Consider the following 13918-nt stretch of genomic DNA (forward strand, 5'->3'; position numbering starts at 1 on the left):
GGCTGGGTGCTCAGCACGGTCCACTCGGGATACCGTCTTCAGTTTGTTTCTCCACCTCCTTCCCACCCACCTTCCCTGTCCCTCTTCAGGGACCCCTCTCACGAGCAAGTCCTCCTACAAGAGGTCCAGACTCTGTTGAGCGTGGGTGCCATAGAGGAGGTGCCTCCCTCCAGGCGGGGCAGGGGATTTTACTCCAGATATTTCCTCATCCCCAAGGCAAAAGGCGGGCTACGTCCTATCCTGGACCTTCGCGGGCTGAACAGATACCTACTCAAGCCCAAGTTCCGCATGGTCACCTTGGGGACCATCATTCCCTCCCTGGATCCGGGAGACTGGTTTGCGGCCCTCGACATGAAGGATGCCTACTTCCATGTCGCTATTTACCCCCCTCATCGGCGCTACCTTCGGTTTGTGGCCAACGACGCCCACTACCAATTCGCCGTGTTGCCATTCGGCCTTTCGACCGCCCCCAGAGTATTCACCAAATGCATGGCGGTCGTCGCCGCAGCACTGCGACGGAACCAGATACACGTATACCCGTACCTGGACGACTGGCTGATTCGCGGTCTGTCCAGACAGCTCGTGGAGAGTCAGATAATAGAGGTCCTGGCCCTCTTTCGGCGCCTCGGTCTTCTTGTCAACACCGAGAAGTCAACTTTGATTCCGACGCAGCGAGTCGAATTCATTGGGGCGGTCCTCGACTCCACGATGGCCAGAGCCTGTCTCCCTCGCGCTCGACACCAGGCGATGGTCTCCATCATCCGAGACCTCGTCAGTTTCCCGACCACGACGGTGCGGTCATGCCTCCGCCTCCTGGGCCACATGGCATCGTGTACGTACGTCACCGCGTACGCACGACTTCACCTTCGTCCGTTTCAGTCCTGGCTCGCGACGGTGTACCGCCCGCATCGCGACGCCATCGACATGGTGGTCACAGTCAACAGGACGGCTCTCGACTCCCTCCGCTGGTGGCTCGACCCGGAGGTCGTGTGCGCCGGAGTTCCGTTCCACCCTCCCGGCCATCGGCAACGTTGACCACGGACGCCTCTGCGCTCGGATGGGGGGCTCACCTGGGAGACCTCCACACTCAAGGCCTCTGGTCAGCAAGCGAGCTCACACTCCACATCAATGTCCGCGAGCTCCGAGCAATCCGTTTTGCGTGTCACACCTTTCGGACCAACCTGCAAGGCCGCTGTGTGACAGTATTCACGGACAACACAACAGCAATGTTCTACGTGAACAAGCAGGGCGGAGCCCGCTCGTCCCCCCTCTGCAGGGAAGCGATCCTCCTGTGGGAATTCTGTGTGGCCCACTCCATTCACCTGGAAGCGTCCTTTCTTCCGGGAGTGCAGAACACGCTGGCCGACCATCTCAGCAGGTCGTTTCTCTCCCACGAGTGGTCCCTCCGTCCCGACGTTGCTCACACGATCTTCCAGAGGTGGGGGTTTCCCCGGGTCGACCTCTTCGCCTCCAAGGCGAACAGGAAGTGTCTCCAGTTCTGCTCGTTCCGGGGGCACTCGCCGGGCTCTCTGTCGGACGCTTTCCTGTATCCGTGGCAGACTCACCTCCTCTATGCCTTCCCTCCGTTTCCACTCGTGCACAGAGTGCTCCAGAAGCTTCGGAGGGATCGAGCCACCATGATACTCGTGGCTCCAGCCTGGCCGAGGCAGCATTGGTACACCCTGCTGCTCGAGCTCTCCGTTCGGGAGCCCATCACCCTCCCGTTGTGGCCGGACCTCATCACGCAGGACTTCGGCAAACTCCACCATCCGAACCTGCAGTCCCTCCATCTTACAGCCTGGTACCTGCATGGTTGACCCACGCAGAGAGGGGCTGTTCGGCGGCGGTGCAGCAAGTCCTGCTTGAGAGCAGAAAGCCGTCCACTCGTACCACCTACATGGCAAAATGGAAGAGGTTCGCGCTCTAGTGTGACCAGCAAGGGCTCAACCCATTCGTGGTACCTGTCCCTACCATCCTAGATTACCTATGGTACCTTAAGGAACAGGGTCTGGCGGTTTCCTCCTTGCGGGTCCACCTCGCATCGCTGTCCGCCTTTCGTCCGTCGGTGGAGGGTCGAACCATCTTTTCCAATCCGATGGTCTCCCGCTTCCTGAAGGGCCTCGACCGCTTGTACCCGCCAGTACGTCGCCCTGCCCCGACCTGGGACTTGAACCTCGTCCTGGCCAGGCTCATGTGTCCGCCATTCGAGCCTATGGCCACGTGTTCTCTCCTCTACCTCTCCTATAAAACGGCATTCCTGGTTGCCATAACGTCTGCAAGGAGAGTCTCGGAGCTCCGAGCGTTGACGGTGGGCCCCCCCTACACTGTCTTTCACGCTGATAAGGTGCAGCTTCGTCCTCACCCGGCCTTCCTACCAAAGGTGGTCTCGGCCTTCCACCTTAATCAGGACGTCTTTCTCCCGGTTTTCTTTCCGAAGCCCCATGCTTCGTCCCGGGAGCAACAGCTCCACACTCTCGACGTCCGTCGGGCGCTGGCGTTTTACATCGACCGGACAAGGTCCTTTCGGCGTTCCACCCAACTCTTCATCGCAGTCGCTGATCGCATGAAGGGCGAACCGGTCTCTACCCAGCGCATTTCCTCCTGGGTGACTCAATGCATCAGGTCATGCTACGAGCTTGCTCACGTGACACCATGCCGACTCACCGCTCACTCTACAAGGGCACACGCCTCGTCAGCCGCCTTCCTGAACCATGTCCCCATCCAGGACATCTGCAGAGCGGCCACCTGGTCTTCGGTCCACACCTTCGCCTCCCACTACGCGTTGGTGCAGCAGTCTAGAGACGATGCAGCCTTCGGCTCTGCGGTATTGCATTCCGCCACGTCTCACTCCGACCCCACCGCCTAGGTAAGGCTTGGGAATCACCTAACTGGAATGCATTGGAGCAATCACTCGAAGAAGAAAGAACGGTTACTCACCTGTAGTAACTGTTGTTCTTCGAGATGTGTTGCTCCAATCCATTCCAGACCCGCCCTCCTTCCCCACTGTCGGAGTAGCCGGCAAGAAGGAACTGAGGAGCGGACGGGCCGGCTGGGGTATATATTTAGCGCCATGGCGGCGCCACTCCAGGGGGCGCCAGCCGGCCCGCCGGGGTTGCTAGGGAAAAAGTTCCGGAGAAGCCGTGCACGCGCGGCGCGCACACCTAACTGGAATGGATTGGAGCAACACATCTCGAAGAACAACAGTTACTACAGGTGAGTAACCGTTCTTTCCAGAAGTTTCCCCAGTTCCTAATGAACGTGAACCCCTCCTCTCTACACCATCGTCTCATCCACGCATTGAGACTCTGAAGCTCTGCCTGCCTACCTGGTCCTGCGCGTGGAAGTGGGAGCATTTCTGAAAATGCCACCATACAGGTCAAGTATCAGAGGGGTAGCCGTGTTAGTCTGGATCTGTAAAAGCAACAAAGAATCCTGTGGCACCTTATAGACTAACAGACGTTTTGCAGCATGAGCTTTCGTGGGTGAATACCCACTTCTTCAGATGAAGAACCCACTTCTTCAGATGCAAGTTACCATAGAGGTCCTGGATTTCAGTCTCTTCCCTAGCAGCCTAAATTTGGCTTCCAGGACATCTCTCCTACCCTTCCCTATGTCATTGGTACCTACATGTACCACGACCACCGGCTCCTCCCCAGCACTACACATAAGTCTATCTAGATGCCTCGAGAGATCCGCAACCTTCGCACCAGGCAGGCAAGTCACCATACGGTTCTCCCGGTCATCACAGACCCAGCTATCTACATTTCTAATAATTGAATCTCCCATTACTAACACCTGCCTTTTCCTAGAAACTCGAGTTCCCTCCCCCGGAGAGGCAACCTCAGTGCGAGAGGTAACCCCAGCACCATTTGGAAGGAGGGTCCCAACTACGGGAAGGTTTCCCTCTGCTCCCATCGACTGCTCTACTTCCCTGGGCCCTTCTTCCTCCTCAACAGCACAGGAGCTGTCTAAGCGGAGGTGGGACAATTCTACAGTGTCCCGGAAAGCCTCATCAACATACCTCTCTGCCTCTCTCAGCTCCTCCAGTTCCGCCACCCTGGCCTCCAAAGTCCGTACATGGTCTCTGAGGGCCAGGAGCTCCTTGCACTGACTGCACACATACGCCACCCGCCCACAGGGCAGGTAATCATACATGCGACAGTCAGTGCAATAAACTGGATAGCCCCCACTCTGCTGCTGGGCTTCTGCCTGCATTGTCTCCTAGTTAGTGAAAGGGTGGTTTATGGAAAGTAGTTTTAGAATGTAGTTTGGTATATAGGTTTTAGGATTTTAGGGGGGGGCACGGGGAAGGGGTTAGGGCTGGCGAGGGGCTCCCACTCCCTTCCCACTCCCCTTCTAAACTCCCTTGCGAAACTCCCTGTTAGCAGCCCCTGTTCGCAAAGCTCCCTGGTCGCTTGTGCGTGGCTTTATAAAGCCCTGGCCTGAGTGAATGCCTCGCCCACTGATTAAGGCTCAGCCAATTACCAGAGGCTTCGAGCTTTCAAACCTGCCTCCAACTGCCAGCCAGAGCACACGGTCCCTCAAACAACCAAACAAACAAACAGTCTCGCAAGGACAGAAAGCTGAGGCAAAACAATACATTAATGGAAATTGCCCTCAGACCCTCTATGGACCCGTGCCAAGAGTTACCAGGCAGACATCGGTCTTCCCCACAGTCCTAAACATCAAGGGCTATGGGGTGAAGAAATCAGCCGCTGACCTCATAAATCGAAAAAGAGAGGGGAATGCCTCACAGTGAGCCACGAGCTAGCTGTAGACGATTTCTGGCACACTTGATATCCTCAGTACCCTCGGTAATGAGACAGACCAAGCCCGGTACCTACAGCTCAAGAAAGTCTACTATGGCGCCTGAACGTCCAGTGTGGGCAAGATTTCTGTCCTCCCCAGCACTGCCAGTGGCATCAAGCTGGTTGACACCACCGAAATTCCAGCAAGCGAGGGACCTCCATATAACAGGTCAGAGTCTTCTCTTCCTGGTACCAGACCTCTGCACCAAATCTTTGTCTGGCATAAGAGTCTTCCCCACTACCCTGCCATGCTCCCTCACTCTCTAGTATGGACTCGGATAGCAAACCAGAGGAGGGGGTATCTTAGTACTCCTCCCAGGCTCCCTACAGTGCTGAATACCAACAGGGCCCCCAGGCATATTCTCATATGGCCCCACTGCCGTCATTCTGGTACAGTCAACCATGGGTACCCCTACTGGGTTCTATGCCACCTCCACCCCAGTGCTCATACTGGAACTCCATGGCTGCTTACTGGCCCCATACCTCTTGGGCTTCCTACGATAGGGACTGGAAGCGTCTGGACCTCTTTGGGAGGAAGGTATACTCCTTGGCCACGCTTCAGTTTCGAATTGCCAGTTACCAAGTCCTCACGGTGAAATATGACTATGTAAAACTGTTCAAAACTGAACGATTTTATTGAACAGCTGCCCGAGTCTCATCAGGACCAATTTAAGGCCATCATTCAGGAGGGTCAGCTAGTAGTAAAGACAGTGCTACAATCTGCCCTCAATGCAGCTGACATTACAGCCAGCTCCAGCTCCACAGTGGCGGTGATGCGGTGTGCTTCTTGGCTCTGTTGGGCTTCTCAAAGGAGGTACAGTCAACTGTTGAAACTCTTCTCTTTGAGGACACTAAGCTCGATGCTTCTCTTCACACCTTGAAGGATTCTTGAGCCTCTCCCTTCACTGGGCATGCACATGTCAAGCCAGAACAGAATATTTAGTCCGCAGCTCCAGCATGAGCCATGCACCTCCCAATACCCGGCTCAACACTCCTACATGCCACAGAGGAAGAAGACTAAATTTTCAAGATGTAAACCTCCTGTCCTGCAATCTTCTTTGTCCCAGCCATCCAGGTCCAAACACCAATTTTAACATGTTGGTTGAGGTGGCGATAGACCACTCCCCACAACTGCAACAACCAACCACCACTGTCCACCCAATTGGTTACCATCTGGCAGCATTCTGCAGCACCTGAGAATGCATAACTTCGGACCGATGGGTCTTAAAGATAATTCGCAAAGGGTACTCTATCCATTTTACCTCTGTGCCGCCTCCACAACATCCTTCCCTGTCCCTCTTCAGGGACCCTTCTCATGAGACTTTACTATGACAAGAGGTAGATCATCTCCAGTTGGGAGCCATAGAACCAGTACTTCAACATCTACAAGGCCAAGGGCTCTACTCTTGTTATTTCCTAATACCTAAGATGAAGGGAAGTTGGAGACCCATACTAGATCTCAGAGCTCTCAACAAGTTTGTCAAGGCTCAAAAATTCAAGATGGTCACTCTAGCAACGATCATTCCAGTATTGGAACAAGGAGTCTGGTTTTCAGCCCTCAACTTTCAGGATGCCTACTTTCATATCTCAGTCCTACTGACTCTGAGGTGATTTCTCAGATTGACCGCTGCCAGTATAGGGTGCTCTCCTTCAGGCTATCATCAGCCCTGAGAGAATTTTCCAAGGTTCTCTCAGTGGTGGGTTCCCACTTCACTCCCAAGGGGTCATGATTTACCCTTATGTGGATGATTGCTTCCTCAGAGCCTGGTCTTTTCAAGAGGCTCACTGAGTCACCAAAGCTGCAGTGCCCATGTTTACAGAACTGAGCCTACAGATCAATGACCAGAAATCAATCCTCACTCTAGTGCAGCACCTGGAGTTGATAGGCTTGACCTTGAAACTCTATGGACCAAAACCCTTCTACCTCAGCACAGATCTCTCTCTTGGACTATGCTCACAAAGACAGTTCAAAACAAGCCACAAATATCAGCCAGACATTGCCTATAACTCTTGGGGCATATGGTAACGGGCACACTGGTAATACCGCACACCAGCCTTCACATGCGGTGTCTTCAGATATGGTTCAGCTCGGGACAGATATGAAACCACACAAAGAAAGAAATGAAAAATTAACAGTCTAAGAGCCTGTCTACACTAGAAGGTTTTGCCAATTCTATACCAGTCTATTTAAATAATCAAACCTTTCCCTGCCCCAGTGGACAGGGACAGATTAGACAAATCCCTGTCACTACCCACCAGGGTAAAAATCTACCAAGACTGGTGGAGAGACCCAAGCAACATTTGCAAAGGGATCTCCTCGCAAAACCCACTGTCATTGCTTCTCACTACCGATGCATCACGCATAGGCTGCGGTGCACATCTAAATGGACTTATGACACAAGGCAAATGGTCACCCACGGAGATATCCCTTCACATCAACCTCCTTGAGCTAAGGGCAGTCATGAATACTTGCACCCACTTCGCCCTGCTGATCAAAGGGTCACACATGAGAGTCCTAACAGACAACATATCTTGTATGTTTTAAATAAATTGACACGGGGGAGCTCGGTCACCCTCCCTTTGAGTGATCAGATTATGGAATTGTCTCCCACAACATCACACTGTTGGCAGCCTACCTTCCAGGTACACTGAACTTGATAGCAGACCGTTTCAGTCACAAATTCTCACATGACGAGTAGGAACTTGACCCAGCAGTACTTCGCAATCTATTCAGTCTGACCACAGACTTGTTCACCACTTACCTGAACAAGAAATGTTCATGCTATTGTTCCACAGTGGGGATAGGACAACATTCCCTAGATGACGCTCTCCTCCTCCCCTGGGACACGGACTTTTTTCATGCCTTTTTCTTCTTTCCCCACACTATTGAAGGTCCTTCTGAAAATAAAGAGAGATGGAGCCCACGTCCCTCTGATGGCTCCTACTTAGCCAAGACAGACCTGGTACCCTTACCTGTAACAGTTTGCGACGTGCCTGCTGATCTCTCTTCCAGTCACTACGTACCTCCTTTCACAGAACAGAGGATGTACCCTACATCCCAACCTGGTGATTCTCCACCTCAAGGCCTGGCTTCTTCTTGGCTCAGACACCTAGAAAGCTCCTGTTTGATGGAAGTTCAAGAGGTATTATTACACAGTAGAAAGTCTTTGACACAAAATACTTACCTACAAAAATGGTCCACGTTTCAGATTTGGTGTATTTCCCAACAAATCTCCCTGACATCCATGACTCTTCCACACAGCTTAAGCTATGTACTGGTCCTAAAAAGATCAGGCCTGTCTCTAAGCTCTTTGAGTTCATCTAGCCTTCCATCATCCAGTAGAGGGATACTCAGTGCTGTCGCACCCGACTACCAAAAGATTCCTCAAGGGTAGAGTTAACCTATTCCCACAACTTTGGCTTGCTACACCCATTAGGAACTTAAATCTGGTACTGAAAGGACTGAGTAGGTCTCCCTTCGAACCCATGGTCACCGATTTGCTTACGTACCTCTCAATGAAAATGGCCTTCCTGATAGCGATTACTTTGGCCAAAGAATAGGAGAAATAGCGGTTCTGCGGGCACATCCCTTCCTACACGGTATTCTTTTGGGACAAGGTTATACTTAGACCATATTCAAAATTGATTCCTAAGATAGTCTCCCCATTTCACAAGAACCAATTGATTCATTGTTCAACCTTCTCTCCCAAGCTACAGGGAGGCTGTATTACACCCTCTAGATGTCAGGAGAGCTGGAGTTTTCTACCTGGACAGGATGAATGCCTTCAGGAAGACCCCCAGGCTTTTCCTTTCCATTGCAGAAAGATCCAAGGGCTCAGCAATGTCAGCCCAAAGATTTTTCTAAGTGGGTCTTGAACTATATCAGACGTTACCAAGTTCACAATATGACCCCTCCAGATACTATTTGTACACACTCCACAAGGTCGATCTCCTCATCTGTCGCCTTCTTCAAGAAGGCTCCTATCTCAGAGATCTGTAGAGTGGTGACGTGGGCGTCAGTCCACACCTTCGCAGAACATTATGCAAGCACTGGGGATTCCGCCTCCGATGCCATCTTCGCCTGCACAGTGCTGTCATCTGTAACTGATCTGACTCCAAAACCCCAGCCCTTCAGCAGGGGTACTACTCGGGAGTTGCCTACATTGGAGCACCTCTAGGGACACTACTCAAAGAAGAAGTTAGTCACCTTGTGCAGTAACAGTGGTTCTTAGAGATGTGTCCCCCTATGGGTGCTCCACAACCCATCCGCCTCCCCTCTACTTTGGAGTTCTTGCCAATGACTCTGTGGTAGGGAAGGAACCGAGGGGGATTGGCCTGTGCGTGCTGACTGGCCTAGTGGTGCATCATGAGGAGGAACAGCGCGTGTGCAGGCCTAACAGGTTTTTGAAGCAGGATAATGTTTCCTTTTTATGCGTGGCACAGAATTTCAGTGACTTGCCCAAGTTCATGAACTAAGTGGCAGATGGCTTGTACCTTGATCTTAGTGGGGACAACTCTTGGCAGCACAGCAGCAGATGTGACAACTGTTTAGCCCAAATCCATAGGGCAACCAACATCTGGCTGTTGCTCTGCAGCTACTATAGCTCTGATGTGTTACAGCTTGTGACTACTGAGCAACTTAGCTAGAGTAATCTGCTCGTTGGATTTCCAGACAGTTACCTTTGTGAGACCATTTTAAAACAGTGATTTTAGTGTCCTGGAATGGAAAAGAGAACGGGCCATTGTAAGTGTTTTCATAAAATACGTGCTACACAAGTTGGGTCTCTTCTGTTGGCATATCATAGATTCAGTGATAAAATGAATGGCATTGCTTGTAAGGAAAGGCTACTTCTGCTGGCATGAGAAATTGAGGTGGTACGGCAGGAAGGAAGGATATAGAGCACAAACTGAATGTTTGCATTACGCTGAATCCAGTTGCATCCAAGGATCAAGACTGCCTTAATCATGAATGCTGGAAAGGGTACAGAACATCTCTTTGATAACGAGCAAGCTAGCATCTGATATTGTAGGAATTGATGGAAACTTGAGCTCATGCTGATCCTTTTATGGCAAGTCACTGTGTATTGCCTTGGTTTATAATTGCAAACATTTGTTCAGTGTCTTGATACATCATGTTTCAGGATTGATGATTATTTTTTTTTACTTGGTTGTTTGGCTCAAGGTTTTAGTCTCTTTCATGGTCTTAAATGTAAAAGGGTAGTACAAGGGAACAACTTAGTGGGGAGGAAGGAGAAGGATCCGCCCTTAGCTGTGGGGCTCTGTGGCCCTTTCCCTCCTTGAGAATGGTGTCTGCTAGGGCAGAGAACTTGACCTGCTTCCTGCAGAAACCATGATTGGCTGCTCTTTCCCAGGAGAGGGCAATCAAAGAGTTCCCCCAGGCAGGGCTGAAATTTACAAGAGGGCTAGTGCTTCTTGTGTCATCATGAGATGACGCTAGCTCTGGCCAAACTTTCAAGACTCCCAATAAAACTGCAAGTTGACAACACTGTAATTCCCTCCACCTGGTCTGAATGTGATACCTAAACTTATACAGGCTTAAAACTGAAGGTTAAACTATTGACACTGTTCATTGTTCTAAAAGCAATGGAAAACAAATGAACATAACAAACATAAATCACTATCTTAGTTTTGTGAACTGCTCTGATGTTGGATTAGCTTTGCAATACTAGGCCAAGTTATTTTACTGTGTCAGAGGGCAAGCATTCATGATGAGAATGGTTGCACATCTAATCAGACAGCAACGTTACTACACAGATGAGCTACAGTGCTAAAAAATGAACAATAATAGTGGCTGCTATAGTTTCACAACAAATAAATGACTTCACTTCCTAGATACATTTTGTGTGTGTGTGTGTCTGTGTGTGTGTGAAATTTTGTAAAACAAACTCAAAACAGAATATTGTACAAGTGCATTCATTGTAGCTATGGGGAGGAAAAGAAATCAACTAGCAGTGAACAGAAGAAGAAACACTATATATACCTGTGCAGACCTCATCACAAATTGGAATACTAGGCTGGTTTTGTTGCTTCAGTCAGGCATTCCAAATTAGTTTGTTTACTTTTGGGAATCTTGTCTTGAAATCAAGCTGCTGTGTATGTCAATTCTTTGTGTGGTTTTACTACTCTGTACCCTTGCTACGCTGTGCTTCGCAAAGGCTTCCTGTTAATCAGCATAATTCTTTATGGTTTCCTCTCTCCTCCCCCTGCCTGCCCTGCAGCTTAAGCTCATATTTGTCCCAGCACCAAGGCCCTCGTTTAACAGCATGAGGTGTCCCCTCGGTGCTTCCTTCAGTAACTATTCCTTCTACACAGCAGGAGGAAGTAAAATGTGCTAGAGCTGGACTTTAAAGTTTGAGACCATGAAGTTTAATATTATAGGGCTAACAGAAATGTGATGGAATTGTAGTTATGACTGGAATTCAGGTATTGAGGGTATGTGCTGTATAGGAAAGCCAGAAGTAAAGATAAAGGTGGTGGAATAGCATTGTATATTACTGATGAGGCAGAATGTAAAGAAATTTAGAAGCGATGGAATGGATAAAACAGAAACTGGGTCAAAATCACTTTGGGGAAGAAAGCTAACCGGTTCCACTGGAATAGTGCTTGCGTTCTGCTACAGACTCTGGGATCTGGATAGACACCTCGTTCACATTTTTAATGAATAAATACTACTGGGAATTTTGTGATTATGGGAGACTTCAATTTCTCAGATATAGATTGGAGGACAAGTGGTAGGGCCCAGGTATTCCTGGATGTGATAGCTGTCAGATTTCTGCACCAAATAGTCACCAAACAAGAGGTGATGCTATTTCAGTTTGAGTGTTGATAAGTAGCGAGGACTTCTATAGAAGAACTGGTTGTAGAGGGCAACCTTGGTTTGAATGATTATGAGCTAATTAAGTTTAAACTAAATGGAAAGATAAACAAAATTAGGTAGATAAATAAAAGATAAATAAAAATCAACTAGGATCCTTGATTTCAAAAGGTCAAACTTAAAAAAAAATAGGAAATGAGTTATGGAAGTGGACTGGACTGAAGAACAAGGATCTGAACATGGAAGAGGCTTGGAATTAGTTTCTGCAACTTTGACTTAAAATATCTGATGCCTGCATTTCAAGCAAGGAGAAATAATTTGTAGGAATGGGTTGCAGACCAAGCTGGATTAGCAAGCATCTCAAACAAGTTATTAAGAGAAAGCAGAAAGTCTACAAGGAATGGGAGATGCGAGGGATCAGCAAGAAAAGCTACCTCTTGGAGGTCAGAAAGTGCAGGGATAAAGTGAGAACCGCCAAAAGCCAAGCAGAGTTGGATCATGCAAGGAAATTAAAATCAACAGTAAAAGGTTCTGTAGCCACATAAATAAAAGGAAAACAAATAAAGAAGAACTGGGACCTCTAAGCACTGAGAAAGGGATGGAGATTAAAGATAATCTAGGCATGGACGAATACCTAAACAAATGTTTTGCCTTAATTTTTAATAAGAGTAATGAGATACTTAGGAGCAGTAGCTGGTTGGAAAATGAAAATGAGGATATGAAAATAGAAATGACTACATCCAAGGTGCAAGTCAAACCCAAACAGTGTGCTAATAAAATTAGCAGATGACAGAAAATTGGGAGGTATTGCCAATATGGAGGAGGACCGGAATATCATATACGAAAATGTGGATTATCTTGAAAACTGGAGAAATAGAAGTGGGATGAAATTTGATAGTGCAAAGCGCAAGGTCATGCACTTAGGGACTAACAACAATAATTTTTGCTGTAAACTGGGGATTTATCAGTTGGAAGCAACAGAGGAGAAGAAAAACCTGGGTGCTTTGGTCAATCACAGGATGACTATGAGCTGCCAATGAGATGTGGCTATGAATGAGCTTGGCTTGTTTAGCCTAACAAAATGAAGGTTGGGGTGGGAGGCTATGATTGCTCTCTATAAATAAATAAGTGAGATAAACACTGAGGAGGGAGAGGAGTTAAGCGCCAATGTTGACAAGAACAAATGGCTATAAACTGGCCATCAAAAAGTTTGGGCTTGAAATTAGACGAAGGTTTCTGACCATCCGATGATTAAACTTCTGGAACAGCCTTCCAAGGGCAGAAGTGAAGGGGAAAAAAACAAACTGGCTTCAAGGATGAGCATGATAGAGATATTGGAGAGGTTGGTATGAAGAGGTTGCCTACAAGGCATGTGGCCATCCACAACTGCTAGTAGCCAATATCCGCAGCAGCCTGAGATGAGAGACTAGATGGGTAGGGCTCTGAGTTACTACAGAGAATTCTCTCTCAGGTGTCTGGCAGGTGGGTTGGGAAGGAATTTTCCTTAAGGTCAGATTGGCAGACACCCTAAGGGTTTTTTGCCTTCCTCTGCAGCACTGAGCATGGGTAACTTGTAGGTTTAAACTAGAATAAATGGTGGTTTCTGTGTAACGTGAAGTCTTTAAATCATGATTTGAGGACTTCGGTAACTTAGCTAGAGGTTATGGGTATACTACTGGAGTGGGTGAGTGCAGGCCATAGAACCTCAATGTGCAGGACATCTGACTTGATCACAATGGTCCCTTCTGGCCTTAAAGTCTGTGAGTCTGTGAGATAAGGACCTAAACTGTAGACAATGACTTTTCTGATCAGTGAGCAAAAATTCCAATATTCTAGCACGATCATGAATTGGAGGTATGATTTCACTTAGCTGAGATATTTATTCTTTCATTCGCTCCACTATAACCATGTGCTCTCAATTGCTTATACTCAGTTGTAGCTCAGTGACCTCAATTTTCAACTGAGTTAAATAGGAATAAAACATGACACTTAAAAATAAGTTCTTTGTTACGCTCTTGTTCAAATACTGCAATTTTTGAATTTCTCACAGACTTTGAAGTTAATGAGAACAAATGCCTTTTGCATTTTGAAAGAAACTAGCAAGCAAGCAAGTTCTAAATGACTAAAAATGACTGACCATACCCAAAACTTCACTTAGATTACCACATAAGGATTGGTAGAAAATTGTAACATCTTGGTAAATTGAAATAGTGATACCATAATTACTGGTAATTGGTGATCAGTAATAATCTTTCCCTGTTTACTTACCTGCATT

The 13918-nt window shown here is 48.4% G+C and overlaps 1 protein-coding gene across 2 annotated transcripts in view; it reads left to right on the top strand.

Moving 5' to 3' along the window:
* The window catches only part of TLN2 (talin 2), a 363285-nt gene that overhangs the window by 44592 nt on the left and 304775 nt on the right, over window positions 1-13918 (top strand). The window lies entirely within an intron of this gene.

The sequence above is a fragment of the Mauremys mutica genome, chromosome 11 (genome assembly GCF_020497125.1).
Source record: "Mauremys mutica isolate MM-2020 ecotype Southern chromosome 11, ASM2049712v1, whole genome shotgun sequence".
NCBI classification, from domain to species: domain Eukaryota; kingdom Metazoa; phylum Chordata; order Testudines; family Geoemydidae; genus Mauremys; species Mauremys mutica.